At 44.9% G+C, this 16339-nt stretch overlaps 1 protein-coding gene and 1 pseudogene across 8 annotated transcripts in view; both read right to left on the reverse strand.

Annotated features, from left to right (window-relative positions):
* LOC142587326 (egl nine homolog 1-like) overlaps positions 1-16339 on the reverse strand; it is a 249396-nt gene that overhangs the window by 58352 nt on the left and 174705 nt on the right. The gene's annotated exons all lie outside the window — the stretch shown is intronic.
* On the reverse strand, positions 10864-13121 carry LOC142588952 (uncharacterized; annotated as a pseudogene).

Below are 16339 nucleotides of genomic sequence, written 5' to 3' on the forward strand. Positions count from 1 at the left end.
TTCACGTGCGAAATTACGGTCCCTAGTTGAAAGCAAAGATATCCCTCCCTTGTTTTTCTGTGACAATCTAACGGGCTTTAACAAACAGTTGTTTTGGGCTGCGCGGCAAAAGGGAAAAGAAATGGAGTACAAATTTGTGTGGTCAAGAAATGGAAAAATTGTTGTCAGGAGATTAGAAGGCACACCTCTAATACGTATCAATGGTTTTGCCGACCTTGATAGGCTTGTTCGGCAATGAACACTGTCTTTCACAAATGCAATGATTTAGCTGCCTTCTGCAGCTTATCGCTTCAAGAGGACAGAGCTTTTTCGGCTGTACACATGAACATTCGTAGCATTCGTCGTCACTGGAACAAGTTTCTTGCTCTTTTCCATAACACTGACCACATACTAGATGTAATCGTCCTAACGGAAATCAACATCCATGCCGATTTGGTTCCCCTATTTCTGCTTAAGCAATGTTCCAGCTATTCTTTCAAACGACAGATAGGGAGAGGAGGTGGCATCATGGTGTTTGTGCATGAAAGGTTAAAAGTTTTATCGTTCGCCACAAAATTCATCTCTGCCGAGTGTGTTGCACTAAAAATTTTAGTGCCTGATGCCGATATCAGCCTTGTTTCTATTTACAGGCCTCCCTCAGAAAATGCAATTTTTAACAGAATTAAATGATCTTCTTCACTCGTTATCACCAAATAGTCTACTTTGTCTGATTGGGGACATTAATATTGACACTCTATCGCCATCAAGGCCAGTGGTTTGCGAGTACCTTAACATTCTGTCAAAATGGGGAGTCAGTCCAACCATTAGTGCCTACAGGCGAGAGGAATACAGTGGAAGCAAAATGGTGTCATCTTGCCTTGACCATGTGAATGTAAGAGCCCCATTGGCTAGCACCGTTTCAGCGGTAGTAAAGTGTAAACTGGCCGATCATTATATTGTAGGCTGTCATCTTGCGTTTCAAGTTCCCTTTAGATCCCGCCCTAACCTTCACTGCCTAAACATCCTTGATATCGCTAAATTTGACAGTCTTGTGGCCAATTATGACTGGACCAAATTTTTACGTAATGTCACGACGTCCACCGCTTATACGTGTTTTGTTGATGCAATCCGTTCTTTAAAAATTACCGCCCAGAAAACAATCACCGTGAAAAAACGCAACCCCAAACTTCCATGGCTAACGTGCGATATACTGACAGCTATTAAAGAAAAAGATGCCCTTTGGTCACGTTGTAAGCGTTGCCCAAACAATACTCACCTTAGAGATCTGTACAGATAGCTCCGGAACAGGGTAAACGCCATGATTCGGTCGGCAAGGCGTCAGTATTACACCAAGACCTTTTATGAAAGCAAACACTCCCCCAAAGAGAGATGGTCAGCTATTAATGAAGTATTCGGACGAAACACCAATCAACCTTTAGAAGATGTATTCGCAAAACATTTCAGCAACCTTACGTCAGCCGTTCAAGAATTTAATTACTCTTTTTCTATAGTGTCTTCACATCTTCAGCCTTTTGCTCCAGATGCGTCTAGCGCTGTTCCTAATACTGTACGATCGGCATTCTTGCCACCGGTTACTGCAGGAGACTTGCACAGCATCTTATTTAGCTTTAGACCTAAGAAACCACCTGGTATAGACGGTATCTCCATACACGATATTCAACGTAATTTTTTTGTGCTTGAATCCGTCCTTCTCTTCATTATTATTAATGGGTATATGGATCATTGCGTTATTCCCGACGATTTAAAAGTGGCTGTGGTTAAGTCGCTCTATAAGAGTGGTTCTCATAGCAAAGTAGAGAACTACAGACCGATTTCCATTCTGCCTGCAATCAGTCAAATAATTGAAAAACACCTGCTCATAACGATGACCAATTTCCTGAATAAAAATAATGTTCTGTCACAAGCACAGTTTGGGTTCATCCAGGGAAAAAGCACTATTTCACTACTAGAAGAATTTACGGACGCTATCTATTCAGCTTTTGATAATAATGAATTCGTATGTGCTCGTTTTTTAGATGCAAGTAAGGCTTTCGATTCCGTTATTCACACATTACTTCTTGATAAGCTAGAAAGAATTGGCTTCAGGGGCCCATTTATAAAGTTAATGTCTAGTTATTTTAGCAATCGCTCTCAGGTGGTGCGCATAGGTGACTATTCCAGTACAAAAATAATGTTAAAATCAGGTGTTCCCCAGGGGTCTGTTTTGTCTCCACTTTTATTTATCCTATACATCAATGATTTGCCTCAATTTGTATCAAAATACCGCATATTCCAGTACGCCGACGACACTGTCCTTCTATCAACTCATGCATCATTTAATACATGCGTTTATAACCTTCAAGCAGATGCCATGTCTGTAATGGATTGGTGTACAAGTAATGGAATTGGAATTAATAGACAAAAGACAAAACTAGTTTGCTTTCATAATCCCCATAAAAAAATTGATCGTCCTGTGCCATTTTTTTGTTCACGACTCTAAGTGTATAAACTGCAAATGCATACCATTAGAGTTCGCAACTAATGTAAAATATTTAGGCATCATGTTTCATTCTCATATGACATGGAACACTCATTTTACAGGTATCAGCAAAAAGCTACGTTCAGTATCCTGTCTTCTGTATAACTCTAGATACCTGTTCCCGTTTTCTGTCCGGAAAGTCATTGTTCACGCACTTGTGTACAGCTATCTTAGATATGGAATTACCATATTTTATCACTGTTCATTTACATGGTGCGCAAAATTGAATTCTATTCTGAAATCTGTTCTTCGCAACGTTGCATACAATGAGACCCATTCCTCCTAATAATAATCTATTTTCCTTTTTGCAGTTACTCTCATTTGAAGCTTTATTTTTTCAAACTGTGGTGATAAAACATTTTCGGAACAGTGATTTTCTTCTTCCGTTGATTCCTGCCAGACCACTGAGACACCATAATACGTTCACTACCCCGCGGTGTTATACCCGTTTCGGTCGTTATACCAGAAAATGTTATGTTCCTAAGGTTTTTAATTCTTTACCCACTGAAGTGTACTCTATCTCATCAAAACGGACACTCAAACTGTACCTCAAAACTAATTATTCTTCTGTTTAGTTGTCATTCATTAGAGCCCGTCCTATAGTTTCGATTAGTTTCGTTTGGTCTAGATTGGTGTGTATCCTTGTCTATTTCACTTTGTATCTTTTCTAGCTTGCGTTTGCTCGTAGCTAACGTTTTGTTTGTGGTACTTTGCTTTTGTGTTGTAGCCTCCTTTTTCGTTGTAGTTTGCTTTTTGTTGTAAATTGCTTCAGTTTATAGCTTGCTAATCTTTTTTTTTTTTTTTTTTTTGAGTACTTGTCGCTGACTGCCGAGTACAGCCCGACAAGCCTCCATGGCTTGGGCTGACCGGTTTTTTGAATGTGTACTATTTTCATGAAATAAAGGATATTATTATTATTATTATTATTATTATTATTATTATTATTATTATTATTATTATTATTATTTCTCAAATCCAGTTTTCCAAGCAGCATGCGCCTCTGTGATCACGATCACAACATTTAGAAAAATCCGCAAGTGGCGAGAGCAGCAACCAATGGCAGAGTGCCGTGAGCAGTGACGTCAACATCACATGGCAGCGGCATGGCCGAAGCGTGGGCGGTGCAGGGAACCGGGGAACTCGCCTGCTCAAGCAGACTGTTCTAGCAGATGACATTTGTAGCAGATGACGTCTGCTGCCAGTAAAATTCGCGAGCAGCAACCAATGGCAGAACGCCTTGAGCAGTGGCGTCAAGATCACGTGGCAGGGGCATGGCCAAAGCGTGGGCGGCGCGGGGAACCGGGGTACTCACCTGCTTGAGCAGACGGTTCTAACAGACAATATTTGTAGCAGACGACATCTACTGCCCATTTGCAATGCCTCACACGGTTTTCAATGAGCTGTTCATCACTAAAGTTGTGCAGTATCCACTTGTTTGGGATGCTAAAGTGAAGGATTTTTGCAACAAAGAGGAGGGTTCTTTAGGAAGAAATTATGGACTGAAGCTGAAGGCACTCGTCATCACAAGTGACATATATTTCCATAAATATCGGCGTCGCTCGAACTGGCCATGTTCGTTGGTGCCTCAGGATTGCCACTTATTTACAACTTTCGTTTTCGAGTTCAATTCTTTGGAGACAAATTGTCCCCACATGCTGTTTTCTTGCCTCTTTTCTCCTCGGTGGTGACCACATATGGGTCCGGACTGACGCGATGAAACGGCAGTCCATATGTTTTGTTCGCAGCGCGTGTAGGTGCATTTTTTTTCCTTCTTCGGAACTCCGAGCTAGCGTGTTTGTAGTTTGGTTGGTCATGTTTATTCAGTTAAAAGGAGAAGTATGCCGAGCTCTCCAAGGGCCGCTGCCTTTCTACTCGAATGCCTAGGGGCTAAAAGAGTCACGAGCTTCTTTGAAAGCCGTCCATAGGCCTCTTGCATCCGTGTGGCTGAGATGGCACCCGAATGCCTTGTGGTATTCGAAAACAAGAACTGTTGACAGACATGCATGTGCTTCAAGCCCAGATCACAGATATACGAACCAACTCATTCATTTACTTCCAAGTGGCTAATTCCGTATGCATGTACTTAGCAAGACTTTCAAGTGGTCGCCTGTAAAATGCTTAAAGAGACAAATGTGAATCAAAAAGTTGTGTTCACTGTTGGATACACAGTGTTTTTAATTTTTGCAAAGTTTACAACCACAAAAGTGGAGCACCAACTGAATGCATTGATAAAACCCGCAGCTCAAGCATGCCAAAACATAGAAATACGGAGCAAGGAGCAGCTCTTGAAGACCACTGAAACCTTCAGCTCAACGCCCCTTTCCGCAAGGAACACTGTGCATCACAGCAATATGCATCGCGCCAAAACGAAGCATGTGAAATGAAACTACGTCTGCATGTTACGCTGCCACTGAGCCGCTGCAACCACCGCCGTGCCGTCACTTGTATGTAAAACAGGCTTGAAGTGATTGTCTAAAATTTTCAGCGAAGACGACGGCGTCCTTCATGTAAACAAGACAGGTCTGCCACTTCAATCCTGATAACACCGTGTCTATGATATGCTGGAACGTTGTAGGCACCGAACAGTATTAATGACATGACCTTGAACTTATAGAGGCCCTCTGGCGCGATGAAGGCGGTCTTCTCGTGATCTCTCTCGTCCAGCTTCTATTTGCCAGTAGCCAGTCTCGAGATCCACCGAAGAGAAGTATTTAGCATTGCAGAGCCGTGGGAGGGGGTATACGTGTCCTTCTCCGTGATCTTGTACAGTTGACGCAGAAACGCGGGGTTCCATCCTTCTTCTTCAACAAGACTATAGGAGATGCCCACGGGCTTTTCGACGGGTGGATGATGTTATCATGCAGCATTTCGTCGATTTGTTGCCTTATAGCCTCACATTCTCGCATCGGAACTAAGTAAGGGCTCTGGTGGAGTGGTCGAGCGCACTCTTCGGTTTAATATGGATGCTTTGCAACTGGTGTGTGTTGAATCCTCGATGACGTTGAAAAGCAGTCTTTGTATTGTCAGAGATTTCTGAGCTGTTGCTGCTTACTCACGGGGAGACTTGGATTTATGCAACAAAGAGGTGAGGCATGCAGACAGGACACAAGAGTAGAGAAGTGGACAACAGTTGATAGTCTGCGTTTGTGTTGTCCACCTCTCTACTCTTGTGTCCTGTCTGCACACCTCACCTCCTTTTTTTTTTTGCATAATGAATCCTTACCAAGTAGCTCAGCTTTCTGTCGTTCTTGGATTTTTGTTGAAGTGTGGTTCGCGAATTATGGCCGTCAGGGTAAACGCGGCAGAATCCGAGAGGATGAACCCATTGCTGGTTTCTTCAATTTCTTTGATGTATGCTATCATCGTGCGTTGTTGACGTGTTTAAACTTCTGGCTGAAATTGGTCAGCACCACTTCTGCTATTCCTTCATTCAGTCAAGTGATCCGTCTTGCGACGCAAATTTCACGATCGAGCAGAAGACATCGATCACCCGCGATGACACCTTCTACATCTGCGGGTGTTTCGGTGCCGATGGAAATAATGCTGGAGCGAGGTGGGATGCTCTCTTGATCTTTGAGCACACACAAGGCGTGGCGACTACGACAGCTCTCCGGCGGTATCACTTCTGACAGCGTTATCGACTTCGACTTTAGGTCGATGATTGCGCTGTGTTGGTTCAGGAAATCCATGCCGAGAATGACATCTCGTGAACACTGTTGGAGGATAACGAAGGTAGCAGGGTAGGTCCGGTCTTGAACTGTAATTTTTGCGGTGCAGATTCCAGTCGGCGTTATTTGGTATCTTCCAGTTACCCAGGTAGGAGGGCCTTCCCATGCAGTCTTAACCTTCATCAACTGGGTGGCAAGGGGTCCACTCATCACAAATAGTCGGCTCCTGTGTCCACTAGGGCGGTGACTGCATGGCCATCGAGAAGCACGTCGAAGTCGGGGGTTCTTTGTCTTGTGTTGCAGTTAGGTCTCGGCGTTGGATCCCGATTGCGCCATGTTGACGTGTGGCTGGAACGTCGTGTCGTCAGGTCTTCTTCTGTCGGCGTAATCTTTGCTTCTAGGCTTCGTCGGGATGGCAGCATCTCGTTGATATATTGCCAAGGTCGTCTTTTCAGCGTCTTCGTCAGTGGTGGAGGATCTTTGTCAGTTCGACGATCAGCAACCGCACCTCCATCGGTTGCTGCTTTTAGTTTTCCAGATATGGGCCCGCAGGATGGCTCCAGGCTGGGCCGTATATGGTCATCGTTGTGGCGACAGTTTGTCGACGGCGAACGGGACGGTCGTCGAGAACTCTACTGACTGGCAGTGAGGTAGTCGGCGATGTCATGAGCGCGCTCCCCAGCTCCCCAAGCTGTGGACACACCGCGTTGACGGTGAACACTTGCAGTCCACGGTATGGGCATTGGCGGTACACATGGCCGGCTTCCCCGCTATGGTAGCAGAGTGGGCAGTAGTCGGGGGCGCGCCAAATGTTTGTCTTCCTCGGGGCGTTTCGCTGATTGACAGGTGGCGAAGTGGTGGCATCTGGTGATGGAATTGCAGCGTCATGGGGCCCTAGTGCGGGCGCGGAGGTCAAGCGCATATAGAGCATCTTGTTAATGGCTGTTGCTTCCGAAACAAATTCAGCAACAGTCCTGGGCGGGTTGCATATGAATTCGGCGAAGAGCTCGTGCTTTACCCTGCGCATGAGGAATTCAATTTTCTTCTCCTCAGGCATATCTGGATCAGCATGGCAGAACAGACGCGTCATCTCCTTGGTGAAGATCCCATGTTCTCACTGGGTAGTTGTATTCGGGCTTCTATTATAGCTTCGGCCCTTTACTGGCGCATGACGCTTGTAAAGGTCCGCAGGAAACCGCTGCGGAACAGCTCCCATGTTGCCAGTCGACTCCTGGTTCTTAAACCATGTTCTGACAGCGTCTTCTAAGGCGAAGTATACATGCTGCAGCTAGTCATCAGAGTCCCAGTTGTTGAAAATCGAGATTCGTTCGTAGGTCTCCAGCCAGGTTTCCGAGTCTACAGACGATCTATGGAAGGTTGGTGGGTCCCGAGGTTGCTGCGGCAGAATGGGGAATGTTGGGGCAGCCATTGGGGTTGCTGACTTGGGCTTCATCCCTCTTGTCTTCTCAGGAAGAGGTCCGATTCCGGTAACAGTCCTTGCTGCCTGTGGCTAGCTCGCTGGCCCTTGGCGATGTTGGTGTTGTCCTTGGGCTTCCAGCTTGGATCGCGGCTTTGCGGGTGCATTCAGTACATAAATGTACTAGCAGCTCCACCAGATGAGACAAAGTAGTGACGGTGAGGAAAGCAGCAAAACTGGGAATGACGAAACGAGTGTTTTATTGGGTGAACTTGTGCCGTCAAAAACAGGCTACACTCAAAGAATGGCGACAGTGGCAAACACAGTCGACGATCGCCAAAAATCTGTACTGCCGGTTAAGCACGTCGGCTTTTATACACAAGTCATCGAAGGTTCCAAGGCAATCGGTGGTGTCCGCATGTCTTCCCAAAAGTTCTACACAATTTGCATCGCACATGCAATGAGATTACACAAGCTTTGGTGACAATGGAACCATCAATAACATTCGAGGAACTTCTGATACGTGTGGGCGCGTCCAGCACAGAGCGATAACATTCGTTAGACAGTGAAAAGCGCTCACCCGTAAACGATAAACAAGTCCACGGGTCAATATTAAATGTGTGAAACAACAGCATAAACCTGAAAATGCTGTAAAATTTTTTTCGTGAGGCTGTGCACTACCTCCAGGATTGGCCCATGCAAGAGGCCACGTTTCCCTCAGAATGCTTGCCTTTGCGTATAGCGTTCACCGCCAGATTTTCCCATTAAAAATTCGAGTTACATAAGCTGTAGTTGCCAGTTTACGTGAGAAGCAGTCAGGGATCTTTGAATGCTATTGTGCTCCACTCCTAAATGCAAAGCTTAAGTGTCCTCCAAACTTTCTTCACCAGTTTATTAGACTTCACCCAGCTTGCTTATCCACTGATAGACCTGCTTTGCAAGGAGACTCCCTACATATGGTCCGCTCAGTGTGAGTCTGCTTTCAAGCAGCTGAAGTTTTTGCTAATCTCTAGGCCACTTCTCCGCCATTTAGATCCAGAGGCATTCACAGAACTGCATACTGTGTCAAGTGGTATGGGCATTGGGGCTGTGCTCGTCCAATTTCATGACGGACAGCAAGGCACTGTTGTCTAAGCAAGTCGTACTCTGACGAAAGCAGAGAGCAATTATACAGTCAGAGAACTGGAATGTCTTGCTGCTGTTTTGGCCACCCACAAGTTCTGATCATATTTGTACGGCCGCCATTTCAAGATTGTTACCGACCATTATTCTCTCTGCTGGCTCGTTAGACTGAGTGACAAAGCTGGCCAGTTGGCTCGGTCGGCCTAGCAGCCTCAAGAATACGACTTGCAGTGTTATAAAGATGTGTAAAGATACGACTTCAAGATACAACTTGAAGTGTAAAGATGAGTGCCATAAAAATGTGGACTGATAATCTGGTCTCTCCTCTCAGAGTAAGGGCACTGATGATGACAATTCGATGACTACTTAACTACAATCTCACCGGGCTTTCCCGACTTTGACGCCTTCTAAGAACGAACAAAAGCGCGACCCTTCACTAAAGCAGATTATTGATGCAACCCACAGATGTGAATGTGCTACACCATTTGTGATTCATGGTGTTCTGCTGTACCACAAGAATTATTCTAACAACGGTGCTCCACTGCTCATCATCCCAGAATGCCTGCGCCTTGCGTGTACTTACAGGCACCTTGGATTCGCTTGGCTCCACCGCCTCCAACATTTCTGTTGGCCTCAATCGCGGAAGACAACCTAGCAGTATGTTGCCAGCTGTGATGGCTCCTGCAGAAAGTCTGCAACCAGTCACACCACCGACATCAACGTCTGAGAAAGTGGGTGAACTTTTACTTGGTCGCTTCCCCAAGTCTTCCACCGCCTGCTGCTGGATAATCTTATGCTTGTATTATTTAGCAGGTCGTACTGAAACAATGGCACTTGTCTCTGCCACAGCATGCAATGTTTAGTGGTTTCTTCTGCATTCGATTATCCTCCGTCATGGAGCTCCTCGTGTGGTGATAAGTGATCGTGGCCGGCAGTTCAACCCTGACATTGTGGAAGAGTTACTACACCTTTGTGGAACTTAATATTGCCATTCCACACCTTATCACCCGCAAACCAATGGTCAAACCAAGTGCACCAATCATACCCTCGTCAGCATGCTTTCAATGTCAGAGAAGCATATGCCTTCAACACAGTCAAACACAAAGTCACAGGATACGCACTTTTCCTTCTCCTCTACGCTCACCATTGTCTAAGTTTTCTCAGCACTTTTTTTTTCGTCTAACGAAGACGCTTATGTCGCACAGATATCGTGTTGTGCTGCAGAAGCACCTTGACTTGGTCACCTTCAAACCCTATCATTGTATGCTCATACTAAAGCTCACTATGACGCACATTTGCCTGTCAGATTCGCCACAGGTGACTGTGTGGCTGTGGTCACCAGTTCGGAAGAGGGGACTTTGCCAAAAGCTTCTTTCTAAGTATTTGGGTCCGTTCGTCCTTCTCAAATGTTTGAGTGAAGTTACGTAAGTCATTGGTAAAGTGACGGCTGATAACTGCCGTTCACACAGGACACATGTTATTCATGTTGCACGATTGAAACCCTACCATCAGCATGCACTCTGACTCGCTCAGCGAGCTTCTGCCCTAGAGGAAAATGTAACACCACACCGGAGGAGCACATAAGAAGCAGCAGCACAAGGTTTTGGTGATTGGCTGCTTCAGACTGTCCCATGCCGTCTCTACCTTTCTTACTATAAAAATAAATCCATTCTACACCTGTAACACTATTTTAATATAACAAAGCAAATTAGCAATATTGCAGACTTAAGGGGGGAGGTCACCTTCGGTTACCAACTTTTTTGTTTATTGAGATATCTTAATGAAAATTTCAGGGTAGAAACATAGCAAAAGCATTAGTAGAACTACAAAATTTCATGCAGTTGTGTTCACTGGTTCTCAAGTTACAGCAATATGTCAGAATTGTACATATGGTTTTCTCATTGCAGGCCTGGAGAATTTTCAAAAGGCGCTGCAACTGTGGAATTCACTATGATGATTCCCAGATGGATACCTCAGGGCAAGACAGAGCCCTTTTTTAAAACTTTTTTGCTGAAGAATTTTAGCATATCACCGAATTTAGTGTTGGTGATTAAGAATGTATCAATCAAATTTTGATTAAATATCACAAATCAGACACAATATATATATATATATATATATATATAAATGGGCTTGTCTTGCCCTCAGAAATTTATTTATTTATTCAGATACACAAAAAAAAAGAACTTCTGGAAATCTGATGAGCGGTTACAGAGATATGGCTGGAACAAGCAGCCTCACCAGCCAAAAAGTCATTTTGAGAAAAGTAGCTTTGAAAGTTTTGAGCACATATATTGGTCTAAAATGACCTTGCAGTGTAACTGGACATGTCCTTAGGCACTCTCTTCTTTTGCCGCCTTTCCACCTTCTCTTGCGATCGCTTCTTGCCCATTTTCAAGCGCAGAGAATCTTTCTCGGCTGCCCTTTGAATGGCCAGGTGCTAGCCCCACTGATGAATGTAGCTCTTGGGTGGCCCTGTGGCAGCCAGCATTATATCTTGAAACTGCCTCATGCAGTGCTGTCTCCATAGCATTCAGCGACACATGCTGCTCTTTGGGCATCAGGGACCACAGCACGGAGTGAAATGATTCTGATGCATTCTGCGTCTTTGCTCCCAGGCAGTGTTGCTGAAGAGAAGCCTGTGAGAGGTGCTCATGAACAGATAGCAGTGCTTCTGCAACATAGCCTGGAAGATTGTACCAATGCTTCGGAGGTGGCACACCATCACTTTAGCTGGCGTTATGACCACACCACGAGTCTGCACCCTCAGGGCACAAGTCGTGGTGAGGATCCTCGTCCGTGGATGTCATGTGGTGGTATGATGCTATCACTGCACGCTGCATTGCAGCCACATCGTTGCAATTGTTTCATAGGGCCCAGCCATAATGGTCGGTCAACTTGTCAATGAGGGTCTTTGTCAGCCTGCCCTTCTCTCCTAAAGTCTCGTCACTTTTCTACACAAGGTTGTGCAGTGCTGTCCCCATCCTCTTCTGAACGTGGTTCAGGCATTCCTCTTTCGAAATGGGGACCAGTCCATAAGCCTTTTTTTGCACAAGGGCAGAAAAGGTGGCACTATCTCCGTCAGACACAAGCAATGTGTAACAGAGGTTGTGCTTTGGCACCGAACGTGAGAAAAGGATGACAGCTGCCTCAACCTCCATCCTCCTAGACTTAGAGTCAGTGTTTTTCTGGCATACATGATCCTCTTGCCAGCTTGCATAGCCTGGGTCTCCAGGCTTTGGTCCTACTTGGCAATCAAGGCACTGGTTCGATAAAACAACGGCGTCCAAGACGAGGCCCGTATGATATTCAATTATTGCACCAACTCCAATATGGGACGTGTGGCCACGCTTGTGCCATGTTCCATCAATGTTTACTGTGATATCCCTGCTGAAATATGGATCCGTTTCCTTGTAGGTGGTTTTCACAGTAGAAGCAGATTCTGCATAGCACTTGTCTACGCACTGTGTCTGCGGTTCCCTGAATTTCTTCAAGTGCTTCTGAAAAATGATGCAGGCCACGATGGGACACATTCATCGCTGCTGAAAAGTCATTGAGGGCTGTTTGTCCCTTCCCTATCTGTCTTGTCGCCATAATGGCTCTTATATTCACGTCAAAGGCCATTGAGTCATCCTGACAAGCAGAACTCCACGAGCTTGCAACTAGTCCACAATGTAAACATAGAAGTTCAAGCTTTGTTGCAAGTCACAGTTGGGTGCCTCCTTGAACCTTCATCCCAGTCGCGAAGCACCGCTGGCACCGGGTCGCAGATAGCAGGTCACCAGCGCATCCATTTGCACAAGGAGAAATTTTTCACCATTACTTGTAGCGGTGGCAGCTTCAGGATCGCGCTCCATTGCTTGAAATTTTTGCTCCATCGCTGACATAGCGCCAAGTCCTCGTTACACAGCAGCGCGTTTTTTATCCGCCACCTCTTCTCACACGTCAGGAAACGTGTTTTCTTTCAAGTGCACAGTGGACTATGCGATCGCACTGTCCGACGCAGATGAAAGAGAAGATGTGGAAGCCACTCTCGATGAGCACGAGACACCAGGCGCACTCGTCACGACAAATTCTTGCGTCGGTGGAGCAGGAGTCATGTTGATAGAAACGTTGACGCAACCATGCTCCTGCATAGATGAAGCAGAAGCTGCCCACAGGAACCATCGGTGCGATCATCGTCGGCGAGCGGGCGAGCGGCGAGCTTTGAACCGAACGCGTGTAGCGTCTTGAGTTTCTTTGGGCGCATCGTGGCCGACCATGCAACAATCGGCAGGCTAAACGCAACAACAGTTTTGTAAAGACGGTTGAAAATCGTCTCGTAAAGCCGGCAGAAACTTTGAGAATATGTGAACGGCTGCAAAGATAGACGATGGCAAGCGGAACACACAAAGGGTGCCGGCGATGAAGGAGCCGAAGCAGACGACGGCCAGACGCATTATGCAGGAGACCACTACGTCTTCGCACACAGCAGCCAATGGGAGTCGTGAGCTCCCCCGCGTCCATGAGGAGCGCGCGCTTCACCCAATCTCAGCTTCGCATCTCAGCTACGGGGAAACTCAAAAAGCTCTTGCAAGCCCTCCAATCATGAGCAATTTATGCCTCTCACGCGCCGCCACAGGTGGCAGAGAAAAAGCACAAGAATGCACGAACAAAACAGCAGCAAAATGGCAGCGCTCGGGGGAGCGGTGGAGAAATGGTGTTCGCGCCAAGTAGGGGTATTTTGAGCACTCGCTCGCCGCTCGAGGGCTGCGGTGGCTCATTATCAACTTTTTTTTTAAACGTCTTTATTTCTGTGTTTAGTAGGCAAAGCCTTGCGGCAGAAAAGGGGTGCTCTATGGGGGAGGGGGAGCGGTACTCTCTTCTTCCTCGCGGTGGAGTGGTCCCGAGGTCAGCTCTGCAAAGATCAATTAGACGTTGATATTTACAGAAATGGTAGTTTATACGACATATTGCCCGCATATGTGGTTTTCCAAAAATCAACCTTTAAGCGATTTTTCGGTTTTCAAAGGCCGCATCCCCCCTTAAATAGACTAGAAGCTCGTTGATATGCTCCTGTCACGTAGAGTTTCCCTGCGCCAACGTTTACAATCGAGAACACAAAAGAAGACCCAACAGTGTTGCGCTCAATTTTTTCCTGCTCATACGTTCCCGGAAAACCTGATGTCCACCTTTCATTTAACCGACTTGATGTATTAGACATGTTCAATCAATAGTTTTCGACAGTTTGACAGGAGTGGAGCATACATTTTCAAATTGCACTAGAATGGTGGCGCACGAGCTGTGGCTGTGCGAATGTGGTATGTGCAAGTCCCGAGTGATGCCGTGCCATTCCCCACATGCCACCCGAAGCCGGAGGCTTGAGATGTCCTCGCAATTCATGCAATACTATAGAAACCCAGTCATTGATCGTCGTGCCACTCCCGGTCCATTAAAAATGTGGCACAGCATCCATGGCAGTTAGTAGAACGTATTTAACATAGCGATGAAGTTCATGTCAATTTCAAAAAATCTATAGCTTTCAAACGTCTGTTCTCGCATGCTGGTTGTGTGGCCATTCAAACAACATGTCGGTTTAACCTAAAATTCCCAGACAACTAACATTTCTTCGCTCTGTAGAAAAGAATATGTGGATTAAAATCTTAAACCAGTCTTATTTCTTTTTCCCCTGTGCATACTGCAATTTTTTGCTTACTTTAGTTGGACTTCACCTTTCACTTTTGCCATTTTTCTTATATCTTGTTTAACTGTACTGTACAAGGATTCACTAGTGCCATGTACCTTGTTTATTTCTGCTCTAAGTGCCATTTTATAACATATACTGTTTATCTTCTCAAAGGCAACTAGTGCTAACTCTATTTAGTTTTTAAGAAATTCAAGATTATTCTTTATCAAACTTTATACAGTTGTATTTCTAACTTGGTTCCACCTCTCAAACAGTGAAATAAGGTGCTACAAAGTAGATAATTGTTTCAACCCTTTTAAAGTAACCGAAAAAAAGTTTGACCAATCAATTAACCAATGAAAAACCATGCATTGAAAGTGGTTAATTGATTAAAGACATGGATGATGAATTGTTCATTCCATAAAAAAATTAATCGACCATCCATACCAGCAGCTCGATTTCATTTCGGTTTCCTGCCACCCCTTTAAAGCACCACGCAATAGAGAAACAACAAAACGCAGCTCGGGCCGCCGGAGCACCACCAGCTCGACGCGCATTGGCGTCTCAGGCCGCAACGATCCGTGCGACGCTTCGCATTACGTAGATGTCAACAGTATGTAGTTGAGTCTGTCAAATTTTTTAGTTACTTTCGGATCGTACGCTTTTCCTGTTAATATACTTTTTTGCATTTTCTTCCCCAATACGAATGAACAAGGTTCCACTGTATATCAACGCTTAACTGCATATATATATTTTTTTTTCTTTTTCTGAGAGCCCGAAAGTCTTCCCTTGCATTATATTTGTGGTTGCATTATTTATGAGTAAATACAGAACTATATGGGTGAAAACTGCACCAGCAACTTAAGCAAATGCTGACATGACATTTTGTGCTTTCTTTTTACTAAATGATAACCCAAGCCTAAACCCTAGAAGAATAAGCCTTGTTAGAATGAGAGTGTTTGAAATATTTAATGTAATATTTCTTTCAATAAAGCGGCTTCTTTATTGGTACCCAGAATGTGTATGCATCATGACATCAAAAGTTCTGTCCCTGTGATTCCTGCAGGCAGCATGTGTGAATGGAGCCAGAAAAAATGTATGCATATGACAATGCCATACGACCAACATCATTATACTTAGCCTTAGTGCTACCCAATGTCAGCAAATGTTGCTCGGTGTTGAGGTCATGATAATGTTGACTCCAAGTTCAGCCTATACAGGTGAAATTTAGTATTAAATGATATGTTTACCAAGTTTCACATTTGTCAAGTGTTACTACATGCATGAGAAGCTCTTAGGTCAAAACTCCAAAAACACGTGCCAGTTGTCCATTAAATTTGGAACAAAGAAAACACCCACCCGTGTTCCACATGCTACAGAAGGGTACAAATGATGCTCATTACAGTAGAAGCTCATTAATTCAAATTTCAGGGGACCAAAAAAATTTACAGATTATCTCAGGCATAACAAAAACAATAAACTAATGCTTACATTGACACATGTACTTATTTATCCTTTTCTCAGGGACTGCCATTTCACCCACTAACAAATTGAAGTTATCACTCAGTGCAAGACGCACCAGCATGATTGGAACTTACTGGAAGGTAATCGATGGTTCTATACATTGTCTGTAGTCACTGAGCCTTGCGTAATCTGATTGAACCCGTGACGCGAATTGTGTAGTACTTTCTGGATAACACGCTGGTACCAGCAATTACGCTGGAAACTTCGATAGCTTGTGTATAAAAGTCTATGTGCTTGATCGGCAGATCAGATTTTCGATGATTGCCAGCTGTGTTCGCTGCTATTGTTCTTTAAGTGTAGCCTGTTTTAGAGGGCACAGATTCACCCAATAAGACGCTAGTTTTGCCGTTCACAGTTTTGCTGCTTTCTTCACCGTCACTACAACATGACATCTGGTGGAGGTGCAGGCTACGTTCATGCACCGA

Source organism: Dermacentor variabilis, chromosome 7 (assembly GCF_050947875.1).
Source record: "Dermacentor variabilis isolate Ectoservices chromosome 7, ASM5094787v1, whole genome shotgun sequence".
Lineage (NCBI taxonomy): Eukaryota > Metazoa > Arthropoda > Arachnida > Ixodida > Ixodidae > Dermacentor > Dermacentor variabilis.